This window comes from Eublepharis macularius, chromosome 5 (assembly GCF_028583425.1).
Source record: "Eublepharis macularius isolate TG4126 chromosome 5, MPM_Emac_v1.0, whole genome shotgun sequence".
NCBI lineage: Eukaryota > Metazoa > Chordata > Lepidosauria > Squamata > Eublepharidae > Eublepharis > Eublepharis macularius.
In genome coordinates this window covers 166631736-166650191 of record NC_072794.1, presented here as the reverse complement: position 1 = coordinate 166650191, position 18456 = coordinate 166631736, and the positions used below count along the sequence as shown (strand labels likewise).

The 18456-nt window shown below is 48.2% G+C and overlaps 1 protein-coding gene across 4 annotated transcripts in view; it reads right to left on the bottom strand.

The window, feature by feature from the left end:
• The window catches only part of RGS19 (regulator of G protein signaling 19), a 95140-nt gene that overhangs the window by 49702 nt on the left and 26982 nt on the right, over positions 1-18456 (bottom strand). Inside the window, exon 2 of one of the 4 annotated variants that reach the window (XM_054979953.1) lies at positions 12695-12812. The exons of 1 other annotated variant lie outside the window; for it this stretch is intronic. The gene's annotated coding sequence lies outside the window, so the exon portion shown is untranslated. Of the gene's footprint in view, positions 1-11880; positions 11967-12694; positions 12813-18456 lie in introns of those variants that run through there. 2 more of the 4 variants (XM_054979956.1, XM_054979955.1) reach the window with 2 other exon arrangements.

Genomic DNA, 18456 nt, shown 5'->3' with positions numbered 1-18456 from the left:
GATTAGATTCCTGCCACTCTTAAGTGACCGACCCAAGGCCACCCAGCTGGCTTCAAGCGGAGGAGAGGGGAATCAAACCTGGCTCTCCAGATTAGAGTCCTGCCGCTCTTAAGTGACCGACCCAAGGCCACCCAGCTGGCTTCAGGCGGAGGAGAGGGGAATCAAACCTGGCTCTCCAGATTAGAGTCCTGCCACTCTTAAGTGACCGACCCAAGGCCACCCAGCTGGCTTCAAGCAGAGGAGAGGGGAATCAAACCTGGCTCTCCAGATTAGAGTCCTGCCACTCTTAAGTGACCGACCCAAGGCCACCCAGCTGGCTTCAAGCGGAGGAGTGGGGAATCAAACCCGGCTCTCCAGATTAGAGTCCTGCCGCTCTTAAGTGACCGACCCAAGGCCACCCAGCTGGCTTCAGGCGGAGGAGAGGGGAATCAAACCTGGCTCTCCAGATTAGAGTCCTGCCACTCTTAAGTGACCGACCCAAGGCCACCCAGCTGGCTTCAAGTGGAGGAGAGGGGAATCAAACCTGGCTCTCCAGATTAGAGTCCTGCCACTCTTAAGTGACCGACCCAAGGCCACCCAGCTGGCTTCAGGCGGAGGAGAGGGGAATCAAACCTGGCTCTCCAGATTAGATTCCTGCCGCTCTTAAGTGACTGACCCAAGGCCACCCAGCTGGCTTCAAGCGGAGGAGAGGGGAATCAAACCTGGCTCTCCAGATTAGAGTCCTGCCGCTCTTAAGTGACTGACCCAAGGCCACCCAGCTGGCTTCAGGCGGAGGAGAGGGGAATCAAACCTGGCTCTCCAGATTAGATTCCTGCCACTCTTAAGTGACCGACCCAAGGCCACCCAGCTGGCTTCAAGCGGAGGAGAGGGGAATCAAACCTGGCTCTCCAGATTAGAGTCCTGCCGCTCTTAAGTGACCGACCCAAGGCCACCCAGCTGGCTTCAGGCGGAGGAGAGGGGAATCAAACCTGGCTCTCCAGATTAGAGTCCTGCCACTCTTAAGTGACCGACCCAAGGCCACCCAGCTGGCTTCAAGCAGAGGAGAGGGGAATCAAACCTGGCTCTCCAGATTAGAGTCCTGCCACTCTTAAGTGACCGACCCAAGGCCACCCAGCTGGCTTCAAGCGGAGGAGTGGGGAATCAAACCCGGCTCTCCAGATTAGAGTCCTGCCGCTCTTAAGTGACCGACCCAAGGCCACCCAGCTGGCTTCAAGCGGAGGAGAGGGGAATCAAACCTGGCTCTCCAGATTAGAGTCCTGCCGCTCTTAAGTGACTGACCCAAGGTCACCCAGCTGGCTTCAAGCGGAGGAGTGGGGAATCAAACCTGGCTCTCCAGATTAGAGTCCTGCCACTCTTAAGTGACTGACCCAAGGCCACCCAGCTGGCTTCAAGCGGAGGAGTGGGGAATCAAACCCGGCTCTCCAGATTAGAGTCCTGCCGCTCTTAAGTGACTGACCCAAGGTCACCCAGCTGGCTTCAAGCGGAGGAGTGGGGAATCAAACCTGGCTCTCCAGATTAGAGTCCTGCCACTCTAAAGTGACTGACCCAAGGCCACCCAGCTGGCTTCAAGCGGAGGAGTGGGGAATCAAACCCGGCTCTCCAGATTAGAGTCCTGCCACTCTAAAGTGACTGACCCAAGGCCACCCAGCTGGCTTCAAGCGGAGGAGTGGGGAATCAAACCCGGCTCTCCAGATTAGAGTCCTGCCACTCTTAAGTGACCGACCCAAGGCCACCCAGCTGGCTTCAAGCGGAGGAGTGGGGAATCAAACCTGGCTCTCCAGATTAGAGTCCTGCCGTTCTTAATCACTACACCAAACTGATAGAACCCCATGGAAGTTTCTTACAGGACAAGCAGGACACACAAATGTGCATAACATATACCACCAACAAATGTTTCTACAACCACAAAACTCTCACTGCATATCCACAACCCTTTGGGGTCCAACCAAAGATACCTAAAATTGTACGGTGCGTGACCTGCCATGCCAAACTCAGCTCAGCCGTATGGTCTGCCAACCACAAGACAACTCTCGGTTTTGCAATCCCCGGACAGGAGCAGAAACTCCCTACCTCCCAGCGTCACTGTTGTTAGGATAAAACAGAGAAGGCGACAACAATCTTTGAAGCTGCATTGGGGGAAAAGTGGGGTATAAATATATAAATACATAACTGCAAGAGAGTTTTTGAGCACAGGCCGCCATAGCTGGGCTACCTTCCCCTTGGTGGGTCACAGATGATGTGGGCCCTGAGTCTACAAACTGCACACACACAAAGAGCATAGAGCAACTCAGAGATTCTGGAAGTTCATTTTGGGTAGCTGAAACGCCAGCGGTTGTCTCAAAACGCCCTTTAAAAAGAGGAAGAAGAGGGTATGTGTTAATTTTGAAGAGGAACAATGAAAAATGAGGAAATTGCCCAAGATGACAAAATAGGACCCCTTTTTAAAAAAAAAACAGGACTCTACATTTTCTTCTGGGAATCCACCCTCTATACGTTGTTCAGACATTGTACAGACATCATTAGGTGACTACATTTATACCCCACCGTTCTCCCAGGAGTGGAGACTTGAACTCGAGTCTCCCAGAACCTTGTCCAACACTCTAGCCACCATACCACACCACACCGGCTCTGTTAAGCATGACATCTGAACTGGGCCTGCAAAAAGATAACCAACCTCCACAGCAAAACTAAAAAGAAAGATTTCGTTCCTCGGAAGTAGCCTGAACGAAGGGGGCAGCATTTCAGGAGGTGAAGACGACACACAGTTAACATTTGGATTAACTGCAAATCAAATATGACAATGCAAAACCGCGTGCAATTAAAAAGCGTAATATTGTCACATTATGTCTCACAACAGCACTTTCAATGAGACAATGATTTGTCTGAGATACGTGTGTCCCACATAGGGTTGCCAGCTCCAGGTTAGGGATTCCTGGAGACTTTGGGGGTAGGGTTTAGGGAGGGGAGGGACCTCAGCAGGGCATAATGCCATAGATCCCAGCCTTCAAAACTACCATTTTCTCTATGGCCTGGAGATCAGTTGTAATTCTGGGAGATCTCCAGCCATCACCTGGAGATGGCAACCCGAGTCCCAAAGCTTTCTGTTAGAAGGAAAGGCAGTTTGTGCCTCTTGGTATGTAAACCACTGGCATTTCGCTGTTTCTAACAATGCAGGCCCAAATTATAAATAAATAATAATAACATTCGTTTTACATACCACCCTTCAGGACACCCACTCAGAGCAGTTTACAAAGTGTGTTATTATTATCCTCACGACAATCACCCTGTGAGGTGAGTAGGGCTGAGAGAGCTCTGAGAGAGCTGTGACTGACCCAAGGTCACCCAGATGGCTTCAAGTGGAGCAGTGGGAATCAAACCTGGCTCTCCAGATTAGAGTCCTGCCGCTCTTAACCACTACACCACTCCTCTGCTTGAAGCCAGTATATAAATCGAACGTTACTACCCGCCACTCTTAACCACTACACCAAACTGGCTCACACCCCACCTCAACACGTGGCCGCCACTGAATCAGGTTCTCCTTCGGGCGTTTCATTTGGGTTAAAGCGGATGTATCACACTCCACGTTTCCTGGCCTCAATGCCACTTTCTCAGCTCTGCTTTTTTGGGCTTGTGTGTCCATGTAGGAGGGAAATAGGGGTAAAACTGAACATTCGTTGTCATGTGCTACCATATATGAACACACATGAAACTGCCTTATACTGTGTCAGACCGTCGGCCCATCCAAGTCAGCATTGTCTACACAGACTGGTAGAAGCTCTCCTGGTCTCAGGCATTGAACCAGGGACCTCTTACATGCCAGGCGGATGCTCTAACGCCAAGCTACAGCCCCTCCAGACCACATACATCTGCTTTAGCTAAATGTTACCAGCAGGTATGGGGCCGGCAAGGCTCACTTGCTTCAAGTACATCTGCTATTTGATCCTCAGAGAATAAAGATGGTCCCGATTAAATGGGAGTCTAGTCGAACCTTGAATGAATGAAATCCTGCCCTGACATCATAGCTGACTTATGGCGACCCCTGGTGGGGTTTTCAGGGCAAGAAACTAACAGAGGTGGTTTGCCATTGCCTGCCTCTGCAACCCTGTTAATAGGATATTGATGTCAGAAAGTGCCATAAAGTCAGAGCTGACTTAATGGCGTCCCCTGCTGGGGTTTTCAAGGCACAGACTAACAGAGGTGGTTTGCCACTGCCTGCCTCTGCAACCCTGGTGGTCTTCGTTGGCGGTCTCCCATCCATTTGCTAACCAAGGCTGACCCTGCTTAGCTTCTGAAATCTGATGAGATCAGGCTTACCTGGGCTATCCAGGTCAAAGCCAGCTGCACCTTAAGGACTATCAAATTGAGCTCTGGTCCAGAAAATCTTACAGCATATTGGAATCAAATGTCAACTCTTTAAAGTGATGCAAGAATTTTGTTTCATTTTTGCTGCTCCAGACAAATATGGCTACTGACTCCCTCCACCCATTATTATCAGAGGTCCTCTTGAAGCAAGGTTGGTCTGAAACATGGAGGGGGGGGGTTGGAACCCTTGTTAAATGGTACCCCCAACTCTGGACTAAGAAATCCAGGGTTAGACAACTTTACCACCTTCTGCTTGAGCTTCCACAACCCCAGCTATTCACAAATGAGGTTGCAAAGCCCTGAGGATGGTAGAATGGGTTGTGCCATTTCAGGCATTTTGGAATATTCCCCTGGCCTTAAAACTCCCTGCAAATAGAAAACCAGCACAGCAAGGGGTAGAACCTTTCTTCCTGCAGTGCTAGTTTTCTATTTGGATGTGCATTTATATGCAAAGGGATGTCCAAAGCGGGAACCCGTCACCTGTCGACTATTGGTAAGATCTCTTCTATACCAGTCAGGGCTCTGCTGCCTCATTCTCCTGCATGTACGAAGCAAGATGTACAGCACAATCTTAAGCAGAGTTACTCCAGTCTAAACCCATGGATTTCCATAGGCTTAGACTGGAGTAACTCTCCTTAGGATCCAGAGGAATTAGCCACTTCAGCTGAAACCAGAGACTTTTTTGCTGGGATTAATGGACAGCCAGTTGGAAAAAAGCTTTAGAACAGTGGTTGTTGTGGGTTTTCCGGGCTGTATTGCCGTGGTCTTGGCATTGTAGTTCCTGACGTTTCGCCAGCAGCTGTGGCTGGCATCTTCAGCAGTGTAGCACCAAAAGACAGAGATCTCTCAGACACTGAGAGATCTCTGTCTTTTGGTGTTACACCTCTGAAGATGCCAGCCACAGCTGCTGGCGAAACGTCAGGAACTACAATGCCAAGACCACGGCAATACAGCCCGGAAAACCCACAACAACCATCGTTCTCCGGCCATGAAAGCCTTCGACAATACTTTAGAACAGTGTTTTTATATGTATTGTCGAAGGCTTTCACGGCCGGAGAACGATGGTTGTTGGGGGTTTTCCGGGCTGTATTGCCGTGGTCAAGACCACGGCAATACAGCCCGGAAAACCCCCAACAACCAGTGTTTTTATACTTTATTCCCCCCCCCATTTTTTAAATTAATAACAATAAATAACAAACCATTTACATAGAACGTAAAAGCTTGACTACAGATACAAATTTGGCAATTGTCCTTACATACGGGAGTAGGTACATACACAATTAGTAGTAAAGATGAGAAATACATTGCTCGTTCAAAGAAGTTTCAAAAGATTATTTGCAGATATCGAAAGTACTCTACAGTGTGCCCTTGTATTCATCTCCAAGTAGGTATTTTACTAATCATAGGTTTTGTTAGGTAACAGCTGTATGAATGCAGTCTCATTCATTCATAAAGTATAAAGTTTTTATACTTTATTACAGCAGCAAGAGTACTTTAGGCACAAAAGTGGAAAACTACAACACAGTGGAGGAACGGTTGATAAAAGTTTTGGAATTTGTGTTAATGGCAAAACTTACTGCATTAATTAGAGAAAGGACATTAGTTAACTTCTTGACTGAATGGAAACTGTTAATAGACTTTTTGCATGAAATGGATAACAAGGATTTGATGACATCCGGATTGATGGATTAAGAAACAAGAACAATAGAAAAAAGAGGAGGCTGGTGACTAACTTGAAATAAGTGGGACTCTAGAAATTATATATACCTGTTGCGGAGAAATTCGGAACTCAACTTGTAATGTAATTTAGGGGGGGGTGTTTTCTTCCCCCCCCTTCTCCTCTTAATTTTACAGATGTATGTATTGTTACTGTGTTATGTTTAGAATTGTATGTTTTTTCTTGTCCTCTATGTTTGCTGTTTATTGTGTTGTGGTGTTGTAGTGTATAGTTTAAATAAAGAAATCTAATACCGAGGAGCCAGAGGAATTAACCGTGTTAGTCAGTAGTTGCAAAATAGTAAAGAATCCAGCGGCACCTTTAAGACTAACCAACTTTATTGAGGCATAAGCTTTCGAGAACCACAAGTCTCTTTGTCAGTGCACTCTCCTTTGGATTGCACTGGTCACCTCTGAATAGAAAACACCTCTCAGCCTTTTGAGCAAAAAGCATCGAACATGCCTGGGGTGGCTATTTGCAGGACGTTGATGGATTCCACACACGTTGGATAATGCACTTTAATGCACTTTGTCAATCGTTTGAGGTGGATTTTTTGTTCCGCACACAAAAAAATCCGTTCCAAATGATCTATAAAGAGGATTGGAAGTGCATTATCCAACGTGTGTGGAATCACTTGTTGTTTCATCTCCCGGAAGAAGAGAAGGCACCTTAAGAAGAAGGCTATGAAATCACCTTGAATGCCCCGATTTGGTGCGCAGATCCATATACCAAGTCAACGCATTAGTCCATCAAGATCGGTACGCTCTACTTTTTACTGTGGCTCTCCAGGGTCTCAGATGGCGGTCTTTCACATCACCTAGCGTCTGAGCCTTTTAAAACTGGAGAGGACTTGCAACCGAATGGGGACCTCCTTCGGCCAAATTACCCCGAAGCTACAAAACAGCAATGAAAGCCATCACACTTTTTAAAGAGCGGAGGAATAAGACAAGACTTTTCAACCACGATGAAACCACCTCGCTTTGGCAAATGTGCAGCAGTAAAAGCAGGCAAAGGGACAGCCAGATTTGCCAGAGGATCTTAGGAAATCTGTTGCACTTGGGTTTCCCCGTCGGGGTTGTCCAGCCCCGAGTTAGGGGTGAAGTTCCTACCTTAAGAGCTACATGGGGACTGGCGGTGGATTCAGGGCGAGAAACCTGCACTCTTCCTTACAGGAAGAATCCAAGAGAGGATCAATATCCACACCTGGCACTGTACAAAACCTGCACTGCTGCCTTCCTTTTTTCAAGACGTTGCACAAGTTGGGGGTTGGACTAGATGACCCAAGAGGTCCCTTTCAACCCTATGATTCTACGGTTCTAAGTACCTGCTTGACTCAGTGGTAGAATGTCTGCTTTGCGTGCAGAAAGTCCCAGCTTCAATCTTCAGCCTCTCTAGATGCGCAAGACCTCCTGACCCTCTCGACAGAGCCGCTGTCGGTCAGAGTAGGCAACACTGGCCTTGACCGACCGGCGGACCAACTCAGTAGAGGTGGCGGCATATGACCACGTGATCAATTGGCAGCCTGCCCTGCCCTCCCTTCCCGTGGCCCTGAGCGATCCCCACTACAAGTGCTTTGTGTGGGGCACCGGAAAGGAGAGCAGACGCTGTGTGGCTTTCTCCTTCCTGGGGGCCTTATGCAATTTAAGAGCATGATGTTCTCCACCCAAAATTTGGCACAGCCAATCCTCGCACTGTACACAAGTCTTCTCGGAAGGGAGAAAGGAGAATGACTTTCTCTTCTTAGGCAACCTATACTTTGGTTGTTCCTGTTGCTGACTGGAGGAAGCAACAGTGGCAAGAAAATCACCAATTTCTAAATCAAAAAGAGTCCAGTAGCACCTTTAAGACTAACCAATTTTATTATAGCATAAGCTTTCGAGAATCAAGTTCTCTTCATCAGATGCCTGATCAAAACTGGGCAGATACAGAAGAGGAGGGGGAAAGAGAGAGAAGGGAGGGGGGGGCATAGACCACAGTTCTCCTTGTCAGATGCAGCTGGCAGGGAGAGCTGTGGTTACCGAAGGCTTATACTACATAGGAATTGGATACCTTCACTGCTACAAACTGACTGCACACCAAAAGGAGATGTTTACATTTCCAAGCAAAGGAATGTTTTGATAGCCTCCATGCTAATTGCATTCTGTCCTCTTGTGATTTATGCCCCCTTCTTTCCTCTCTTTCTCTCTTTCCCCCTCCTTTTCTGTATCTGCCCAGTTTTGATCAGGCATCTGATGAAGAGAACTTGATTCTCGAAAGCTTATGCTATAATAAAATTGGTTAGTCTTAAAGGTGCTACTGGACTCTTTTTGATTTTGCTACTACGGACTAACACGGCTAACTCCTCTGGACCAATTTCTAAGTGACCGGAGTTGGGGGGGGGGGGCAGAGACTTTCTAAGAAACAAAGGCACCCTGAAGTTTAAAGTCAAAATGGCCGACACACGTTCCCAACCACCCATCCAGATTACGGAGATCAAAAGTGTAACAAAAGAATTGTTTGGCATCCATTTAACGCCCGGAATTGAATCTAGCCGAGTCAAGCCTGATTTCATCAGGTTTTGGAAGCTAAGCAGGGTCGTTCCTGGTCGGATGGTTGTTGTTGTTGTTTATTATATTTATATCTATATCCCACACTGCCCGCAAGCGGGCTCAGGGCAGGTCACAACAGAAGAGAAAATATACAAGTTAAAATCACAATCAATGAACACAGCTTTCTAATAAAACACCTGCTCACCGTATAAAGGTGAACCCCGTGGCACAGAGTGGTGAGCTGCCGTACTGCAGCCCAAGCTCTGCTCATGACCTGAGTTTGATCCTGGCAGAAGCCGGCTTCAACTAGCCGGCTCAAGGTTGACTCAGCCTTCCATCCTTCCGAGGGCGGTAAAATGAGGACCCAGTTTCCTGGGGGTAAAGTGTAGATGACTGGGGAAGGCAGTGGCAAACCACCCCGTAAAAAGTCTGCCAAGAAAACGTCGTGGTGCGACGTCCCCCCATGGGTCAGTAATGACTCGGTGCTTGCACAGGGGACTACCTTTACCTTTTTACCATTGTATAAAAACTATACAGCATCTGACGGAGGTGGAGGTGCGGCTTAACCAAACGTGGTCGCTCCTATATGGGGGATAGATGGTCAATACCCCCTACAGACATAGAGGAGACCGGGAGAGAGGCTCATTTGGTGGAAACCCTGATGGCCTCAACCATACACCTGGTGGAACATCTCCATCTTACAGGCCCGCCTGAAGGAAACAAGATCTTGGTGGGCCCGGGTGTTCTCAGACAGAGAGTTCCACCAGGTCGGGGCCAGGACCAAAAAGGCCCTGGCCCTGGCTGAGGCCAATCGAGCCTCCCTGGGGCTAGGGACCACCAGAAGGTGCTTACCAGCTGATCTCAGCACCCTCCGGGGAGTATATGGGAGACCTCCAACGACCACCAGGGTTGCAGAGGCAGGCACTGGCAAACCGCCTCTGTGCGTTGCCTTGAAAACTCCAGAAGGGGTTGCCATCAAGTCAGCTCTGACTTTTTGGCAATTTCCACCACCACCATCCTATTTTCTGACAAAGACAGCCTCATGGCTGAAATTCCTATACCGCTACAGAATCTTCCAAGTTGCCTTTTCAATTGCCGGGGTGACACGTTGTGTGGATATCTTTCTGTTGTGAAACTCATACGGTTTGAGATTAATTTTGAAATGTTATCTTGGGGGCAGAGGGGCGGGGGAAACATCAACAGAAGCATAATCTTGAGTTTGGGAAATAATTCCAAATAAATGGGTATCTTGCAATATAGAAAACAATACATTTTATTTTAAAAGATCATTTTCCAATGGTATTTTGACTGCATTATAATATAAGCTACTGTGTAAATCTCCGACGGAGCTGTCACGTGCAAATAAATATCACGTATTTCGGTCTTGTTCTTTCATACATTTTTGATTCCACGTACTGAGGTTTCTTTAGGTTATGACAGTATAGCCAATCACTCTGGATACTGACATTATTTCGTCATGTTATCCCAAAGATCTGATTGACAGTACTGATATAGACTTTACCATGAATTAATCGAACCACAATTCAAACGTGTATCTGCAGCTCACAGGAAACAAAAACTGAATGTCAGGTTTGGCTGTGCTTGGGGGAAAAGATTACTTTTCTGACTAAATGAATATATTTTAGTAGATGCTAGAAATATAAAAAAGGCCTAGACAGACAAGTCCATTGAGAGACGGATCTATCCTCAGGCACAATAAATGCCAAGATGCAATCTGACCTCATGTCTTTCCTAATGTTTTCTCTTTTTGCCAGTTCATCACAATGCTGTTGCTTTTTCACATAATCCTACTTACACTTTTCCCCTGTTTTAAAATGAAGTTCTCTGAAAAAGAGGCAGGTTTGGCTGCTCAGATGGAAGTGAAGAGCTGCTCTGCAGATTTTTTTCTCCACGCAAAAAGATACTTCTCTCCACAATCACCATGCCCTAAGTTGCAAAATAGTAGAGTCCAGTAGCATCTTTAAGACTAACCAACTTTATGGTAGCATAAGCTTTCGAGAACCACAGCTCTCTTTGTCAGATGCATCTGATGAAGAGAACTGTGATTCTCGAAAGCTTATGCTACCATAAAGTTGGTTAGTCTTAAAGGTGCTACTGGACTCTACTATTTTGCAACTACAGACTAACACGGCTAACTCCTCTGGATCTATGTCCTAAGTGTCACACTTCAAACCGGGCCTGTTCTTACATGCTGGCCGAGACGCAGAGCATTTGCTCAGCCCAAGACATACACATGTGAGAAGATATCCTCTGAATCCGCACTTCCTCCTAGAAGCTCAGGGTATATGGTTCCCCCCACCTGCCCATTTTGTCCTCACAACAACCCTGTGGGGTAGGCTAGGCTGAGAAAGTCAGTGATTGGCCCAAGGTCACCCAGCGAGCGTCACAGCTGAGTGAGGATTTAAACCAACTCATGAATATACATGAAATTGTCTTATAACTAGCGTTGCCAGCTCCAGCTTGCGAAATTCCTGGAGCTTTGGGACGCCTGGAGAGGGTGGGGTTGGGGGAAGGGAGGGATCTCAGAAGGGTATAATGTCATAAATTCCACCCTCTAAAGCAGCCATTTTCTCCAGGGGAACTGATCTCTGTTGTCCGGAGATCGGTTGGCATTCCGGGAGATCTCCAGCCACCACCTGGAGGCTGGCAATCCTACTTAAAACTGAATCAAAGCCTTGGTCCATCAAGGTCAGTACTGGCTACTCAAGACAGGCAATAGCTCTTCAGGATGTTTCACGTGCAGGCCTTTCACATCACCTACTACCTGTCCTTTTAAAGGATTTTAAACCTGGGACTTTCTGTGTGCCAAGAAGACGCTTTACCAGAGTCACAGGACATCTTAACAACAACAATTGATTTATATACTGCCCTTCAGGACAACTTAACACCCACTCAGAGTGGTTTATAGAGTACATTATTATTATCCTCATGACATTCACCCTGTGAGGTGGGTGGGGCTGAGAGAGCTCTGAAAGAGCTGTGACTGACCCAAGCTGGCTTCAAGAGAAAGAGTGGGGAATCAAACCTGGCTCTCCGGATTAGAGTCCTGCCGCTCGTAACCACTACACCAAACTGGCTCTCACTGCTAGAACGACTGCCACACAGAACCAAGGATCCACGTAGAAGTCTATATATACCTGATACAAAGAGGGCCCAGGGTGTGTATAAAAAGGAAGAAGATGAATGAAATAACAGACAGAAGGAGGGAGAGGCGAAGAGACAGAGGAGATCAGAGCAGAGGAAGGGCCTCACCCGGTGAAGTCGAGAAAAGGTTTCATTTCTCAAGGTACCTTCCAAGTCTCAATATCCAGGAAACCGTGTCAAGTCCAGAACTTCTCTTGCTTTGATTTCACTGGGTACAAACTGAGCACGGAAGGAAGTAACCGGATGTTACTCCAGGAACGGACTCAGATACAATTGCGTGAGAGAAGAGAAAAAGGCGGGCCGGTGCAGGGACAGCCTGAGATCAGCCCTGCAAAGCTTGCCTCCGCGTCGGCCACCAGGAAGGGAAATCTTGAAAGCAGAACTTCTCTCACTTCCTTTTCAAAGGGGATCCACTTCTCAACTGGCTGCACTTTTCAGGACTCACTGGAAAGTAACTCCATGCTGCCCGCCCCGCCAAACATAAAACACAGGGATCTCACCCCAGTGAACACAGCAGAAGCAGCTTATCATTTAATTTTTCACGCTAAGAGCTGACAAACGTATAACTAAACTGAGCAACAGGCTATTATTTCTAGGCCTCCTGCACGTCAGACGCAACCCACATTTGCCATCCAACTTCCTCTCCCAGCTCCCTTTCATCGTCTTCCTCCTCCCTCCAGGCCTTGCCCGCTCTGCTTTAATGGTGGTTCTGTCCACACCCACCTTCAGGCTACGGATGTGCCATGCACAGCTAAAGTAGGTTCGGTGGCATTTAACCATTTTTATGGGCTAGGAACCTGGGCTCGGTTTGCAAAGCTGCTCACCGCTGCCCTGGCATCGGGAAAGGGCATAAAGCCACGGCCCCTGTCTCCAACAGATATCTGCAAGCTTCAAGTAACCGAAATGCGAAGAGAAGGATTACCTGTCCGGTGACTGGCAGGGGTCCATCTAGCCATCCCGGAGGTGCCTCCCAAAGGACGGATGCCCCTCGGTTCTGGGGCACGACACAAGTAAACTTCAAAAAGGACAGAGGCACAGACCTGACAGGCGGTGGAAGGAGGGAGAGGGGAAGGTAACATCTTGTTACTTAACAGGAAAGGGGAGTGGCGAAGGAAATGGCACAATCAAACGCAACGCCAAAGCCCTTTTTTGGGAAAGCCCCCGGCGACCGAACCTTTCTCGTGAAGCTTCCCAGAGACAGGAAAAGCCAGCAGCCACAAAGAAAGAGAGGAAGCGGTTGAGAAAAGAAAAGGCAGGGTGCGGCCGAGGAGGCTGTGCTGTGAGGAAAGAGATGCTGCATGCTGCATCCACCCGTCCTCCCAGGAGCGTAGAGGCCTTCTGCCTTCCCTGTTCCATGTTCACAACAACCTTGTGAGGTAGGCAAGAGGAAGCAAGAGTTAGTTGCCCAAGACTTTATGAAAAGTGGGGACCGGAATCCGGGTTTCACACATCCTGGTCTGACCCGCTCACTGCCGTACCAAACCGACTCGTTTAACGGACTCGCTATTTCTTCCGCTACCCAGAAGGGGTTAAAAGACAAAACAAGTTGCAGCTCTGATTCAGGAAACGTCCAATCCGGGAATAACAAGCCCTTGAGTTCAATTTGGACCCGAACCAACGGGCTGAAATTCAATCAAAAGAGTTCTCAGCTAAATATCAGGAAGAACTTCCTGACAGTTAGAACGATCCCTCAGTGGAACAGGCTTCCTTGGGAGGTGGTGGGCTCTCCTTCTTTGCAAGTTTTTAAGCAGAGGCTAGATGGCCATTGGACAGCAAAGCTGAACCTGTGAACTTGGGCAGATCATGAGAGAGAGGGCAGGAAGGGTTGCATCAAGGCTTAGTTCTCGTGGCCCCTTCTTACTTGCCCAGGGTAATGCCGATCACCACTTGGGAGTCAGGAAACAATTTTTCCCAGGCCAGTTTGGTTAGAGATGTTTTGCCATCTTCTGAACATGAAGTAAGGGTCACAGGGTGTGTGTGAGGAAGAGGTATTTGTGAATTTCCTGCATTGTGCAGGGGGTTGGACTAGATGACCCTGGAGATCCCTTCCAACCCTAAGATTCTAACTCAACTTCCAATTTTGTTTGCAGCAACTCTGCACTACTTGCAATCTACCACAGCAGAGGTAGTTCACCAGGGGCTTGTTCCTGCTTCAAAAAACCAAGGGGGTATCATACACCTGGCAAGTCAACGTGACATGGCTGGGGGAATGGATCCAGTGTGGTGGGCCACCGGCAATACGGGTCCAACTTGCACCCTCCAGAGAACGTCCAGAAGCTGATGAGTGCAGAGAAGGAACTCCAGAACTGCCAACATTTAGTTGAACCCAAGAGACTGCCCCTCAGCAGCCTCTGACCAGCAGAAGCTTCTGAGGACAACAAGCAAGGGTCTTTTCCAGCCCCTGCTGTCAGAGAAAGAAGGGTGGAGCTGTGGAGCTGTGGAAGAGCCTCTACTTTGTATGCAGAAGGTCCCAAGTTCAATCCCCGGCATCTCCATTTAAAAGGACCAGGCAGCAGGGGATGTGCAAGACCTCCACCTGAGACCTTGGAGAGCTGCTGCCGGTCAGTGTAGACAATACTGACCTTGATGAACCAAGGGTCTGATTCAATATACCAGTTTGGTGTAGCAGTTAAGAGCAGCAGGGCTCTAATCTGGAGAGCCAGGTTTGATTCCCCACTCCTCCGCTTGAAGCCAGCTGGGTGACCTTGGGTCCGTCACAGCTCTCTCAGAGCTCTCTCAGCCCCACCCACCTCACAGGGTGATTGTTGATGAGGGGATAATACACACTTTGTAAACCGCTCTAAGTGGGCATTAAGTTGTCCTGAAGGGCGGTATATAAATCAAATGTTATTATTTATTAGTAGCTTTGTATGTTTGTGCAAGTCGTGCGCATGTAAGATCTTCTGGGTGGAGGCGCCAGAGCCTGAATCCAAGATATTCTGCATGCAAACCAGCCAGGCACCAGCGGGGGCTCCACGGGGCTTCGTAGCCCCCTCCCAAGTATAATCACAGGTGCCTGGCCACAGAATTTTATTTTGTGAAATACAGAGCTGGCAAACATATCACAACATTTCTCATGAGACACTGTTCTCCGACAGATCGAGACGGGAAGCCGTGTTAGTCTGTAGCAGTAGAAAAGAGCAAGAGTCCGGTAGCTCCTACAAGACTAACGAAATTTGTTATCCCAAGTATCTGAAGAAGTGAGCTGTGGCTCGCGAAAGTTCATACCCTACCACAAATTTTGTTAAGACTTCTAGGTGCTACTGGACTCTTGCTCTTTTCTACTGTTCTCCAACAGATTACCCGCCGCTTGCAGAATGATAGCAAAAAACAGGATGCAAGGTATTTCTCAGAAAAAATGCACGTCCGTGCATCATTCTTTGATGTCCCGGTGATTCACAGGCAGCAGAGACCTTCTTCAACGCACTTCCTGGCCTCGACCCAACAGAGCTGAGCATGCTCCGGTTGCAACCTGGCACACAGGTGTGGGTAGGTCTCCACTGCCTTCACCTACATCTGTGTAAGAGCAGCGGCACAGCAGGAAACAGGGGCGAAGCGTGACCATTAGGAGCAGAACTGGGAAACACCCATTGCCCATAGTAATGATGGAGAGGGGGCAACCCTAGGAGAGGGCAAAGAGACAAGAGATTTGCTTCTTGAAAAGGTTTCGCTTCGTTTAAAATTAGCCACAACCACGCTGAGAATGCTGTTTTCCCACTGCAGCTGTAGTTTCTGAGTACTGCGAACTGAGGGGGGGGGGCAATAAGAGACTGGCAAGGGAATGCCATTTTAAACATTTTTTTAAAAAAATGTGAACCATTTCTGGTTAGTTGCTCTCTAAACCACAAATGCGATGTCGGTTCTTTGCAGTCTCTCAAAAGCCCTGGTGAAACCAGAACTGTTGTCATACAAGTGGAAACCAGTAAGGGCTCCTGGGGGAAGAGAAATCTCACCCCAGGTCCCCCCTTCCATCCTCTCACTGCAGCTTGCTCCCTGTCCCCTCCAGACTGACTCTACCTCCATTTCCCCCCTCCATTCTTCTCCCATCTCCCACCTGTCTTTTGTCCCATTTCCCTTTGTCCCTCCCTACCATGTCCATTCCCTCCCATTATAGGGTTGCCAGACTTCATGTTAGGCCCGGAGATCTCCCGGAATTACAATCGATTTCCAGACTGCAGGAATCCAATTCTCCTGGAGAAAATGGCAGTTCTGGAGCGTGGACTCTACAGCGGTATACCCTGCCAAGATCCCTCCTCTACCTAAACCTCGCCCTCTCCTGGTTCCACCACTTAAGTCTCCAGGAATTCCCCAGTCCAGAACTGGCAACTCTACCCCTTCACTTCCTCATGCTGCAGTTGGGTTACACCCTGCCCCAGTATCAGCCTCCATTTTGGGTTGCTACAGCAACTCAAATGCTGCCAAAACTCTATTTTTCTCCCAATATCTGCATATGTGCAGTCATCACACTTTACTTTTTAAATTCTCGTTCGTTCGTTCGTGTCTGTCTGTGTTGTCCTGCAAACCTTGGGGTTCCACTGAGGTTGCAACAACTGTACCGTAGCGTTACTGTGGGATTCTCCGGTCTGCAGCTATTACTGAGAGCCAGTGTGACTCCGACTAGGATGTGGGCAACTCAGGTTCAAATACTCATGCAGCCATGGAAGCTTGCTGGGTAACCTTGGGCCAGTCACACACACTCTCAGTAAAACCTACCTCAAAGGGTTGTTGTGAGGATAAAACAGAGGCAGGGAAAACACTGGAAGCTATTTTGGGTCATCATTGGAGCAAAAGGCATTATATAAAAGAAGTAACCCTTAAACAGAAAAGATGAGCTGCATTTCCGATGACTCACATTTTATGTGGCACAGGTGCAGTCTGTGAGCCTGCGGGAAGGACAGCCTGCCTCCCGACCCTTCCCCACCGTGATCGGCCAGTGCTGCGGTGGGAAAAGCTGACCGCCTGCACAGCTGATCTGACGGGGAAGGGGCAACGGGCAATTCAGCAGCCTCCCTCCCCGGCTTATTGGGTGGCAGAGGGAAGGCTCCACCCACCTTCAGAGCCCTCCACTCAGGGTGAGGAGGCCGCAGGATGGGCGGCCACAACTCCCAGCCCCTCCGCACTGTGACTGGGGTGCTGGGGAAGGGGCAATGCCCAGACCCACCACTCTGCCCTACACCCTCCACCCCAGACTGAGGCACTGAAGAGGGCAATGCCTGGCCCAGCCGCCCTGCCCTCCTCCAGATAGAGGTACTGGAGAGGGGGCAATGCCCGGCCCCACCGCTCTGCCCTCCTCCCCCAGTCCCAGATTGGGGGGCCAGGGAGTGGGAAATGCCCGTCCTGGCCCCCATGCCCTTTCTAGAGCCCATTGTATTTTTTGCCACAACAGGATTTATTGCTAGTAATAAATAAAATAATTTTGCTTCATTAGAACATCCCAACAGAGTTGGGACACCAAGGCATGGATTCTGCAACATCAGCTCTGTGTCTGTTATTAAGCATGAAAATATATCACGAGGAACTGGCTTCTAGGGATTTCTCTACCCCACCCAGGCACACACGCTACATTTTTGTCCCTTCCCACCATACAAAGTTGTTAAAGAAATACAATGTTTCAGTTCTAGACCACCCGACTTTGTAGTTATTTATCCCCCCCTCCCGGGAAGTTAACCCCTGTAATCCTTCCTCACTCTTAAGATTTAAATCACACAAATACTGATGGCCGAATAACATATTTATAGAGGACTCACAATGCTGAGCCAGATAAGTACCTATTAATCACGGGTTAAAAGCTCAATAAAAGACAGCTTAAAGAGTCAATAGCTCTTTAATCAGCATTTCTCTGGGACAAAATGGAACGAGTTTCATTCTAACTCCCTTTTAAAAGCATTCCTCGGCATCCTAAAGCAGAGGCTCCCAAGCAGAGAGGGAAACCAAGCCAAATGCAAGGAGGGAGGGAACCTGATTATACTTTGCGCCAAGATATTCGACATGCCAAAAAGAAATCTAAATTCAGCACACATTATGAATTATGTAAATCTCTAAAAATAGCACTCACTGTACATCCTTTAGGGTGGGCTCCTAAACATCTTTTAAAAACCAGATGCTGCAACCCGATACTTAATTTTATTCCAGCCTTACACATTGTTAGAGGCCAAAATATTTGATGATGGCATCCAAAAAGGGAAAGAGGCCGGGCTCAGCTGCAGAGATACACAGGTCACAGTTTCAAAGCTGTGGCCTCTCAATTTTTAAAAATATCTTAGGCAACAGGTATTGGGAAATTTCCAATGTGGGCTTCCCCCATCTTTGCCTAAGGGGCTGTGAAGTGCCAGAAATTGCATTTTCTCTGTCTTTGTGCTTCCTAAGTAGATGCAATGGGGGAGAGATGTTGGATTTAACAGCATGAATGTAAACCACGTCTAGCCATTTTCCTAGTCGCTGCTAGAAAGCAAAAATCAGCCCTAGATCAATCAAACGGGAAGATTAATAAACTAGAATTTTCCTTCCTTTCATTATCACCTCGGATTTTTATCCCCCTCTTTTCCCAAGCAGAGCAGAATAATTCTTCTCCCCTTTAGATTCACAGTCAACCTGCATGGTAGGTTAGGCAAAGAGAGATCGAGAGAGTGCGTGTACAACGGGCATGGGAAAGGATCTATTGCTGTCCAAGATCCCGGGAAATTG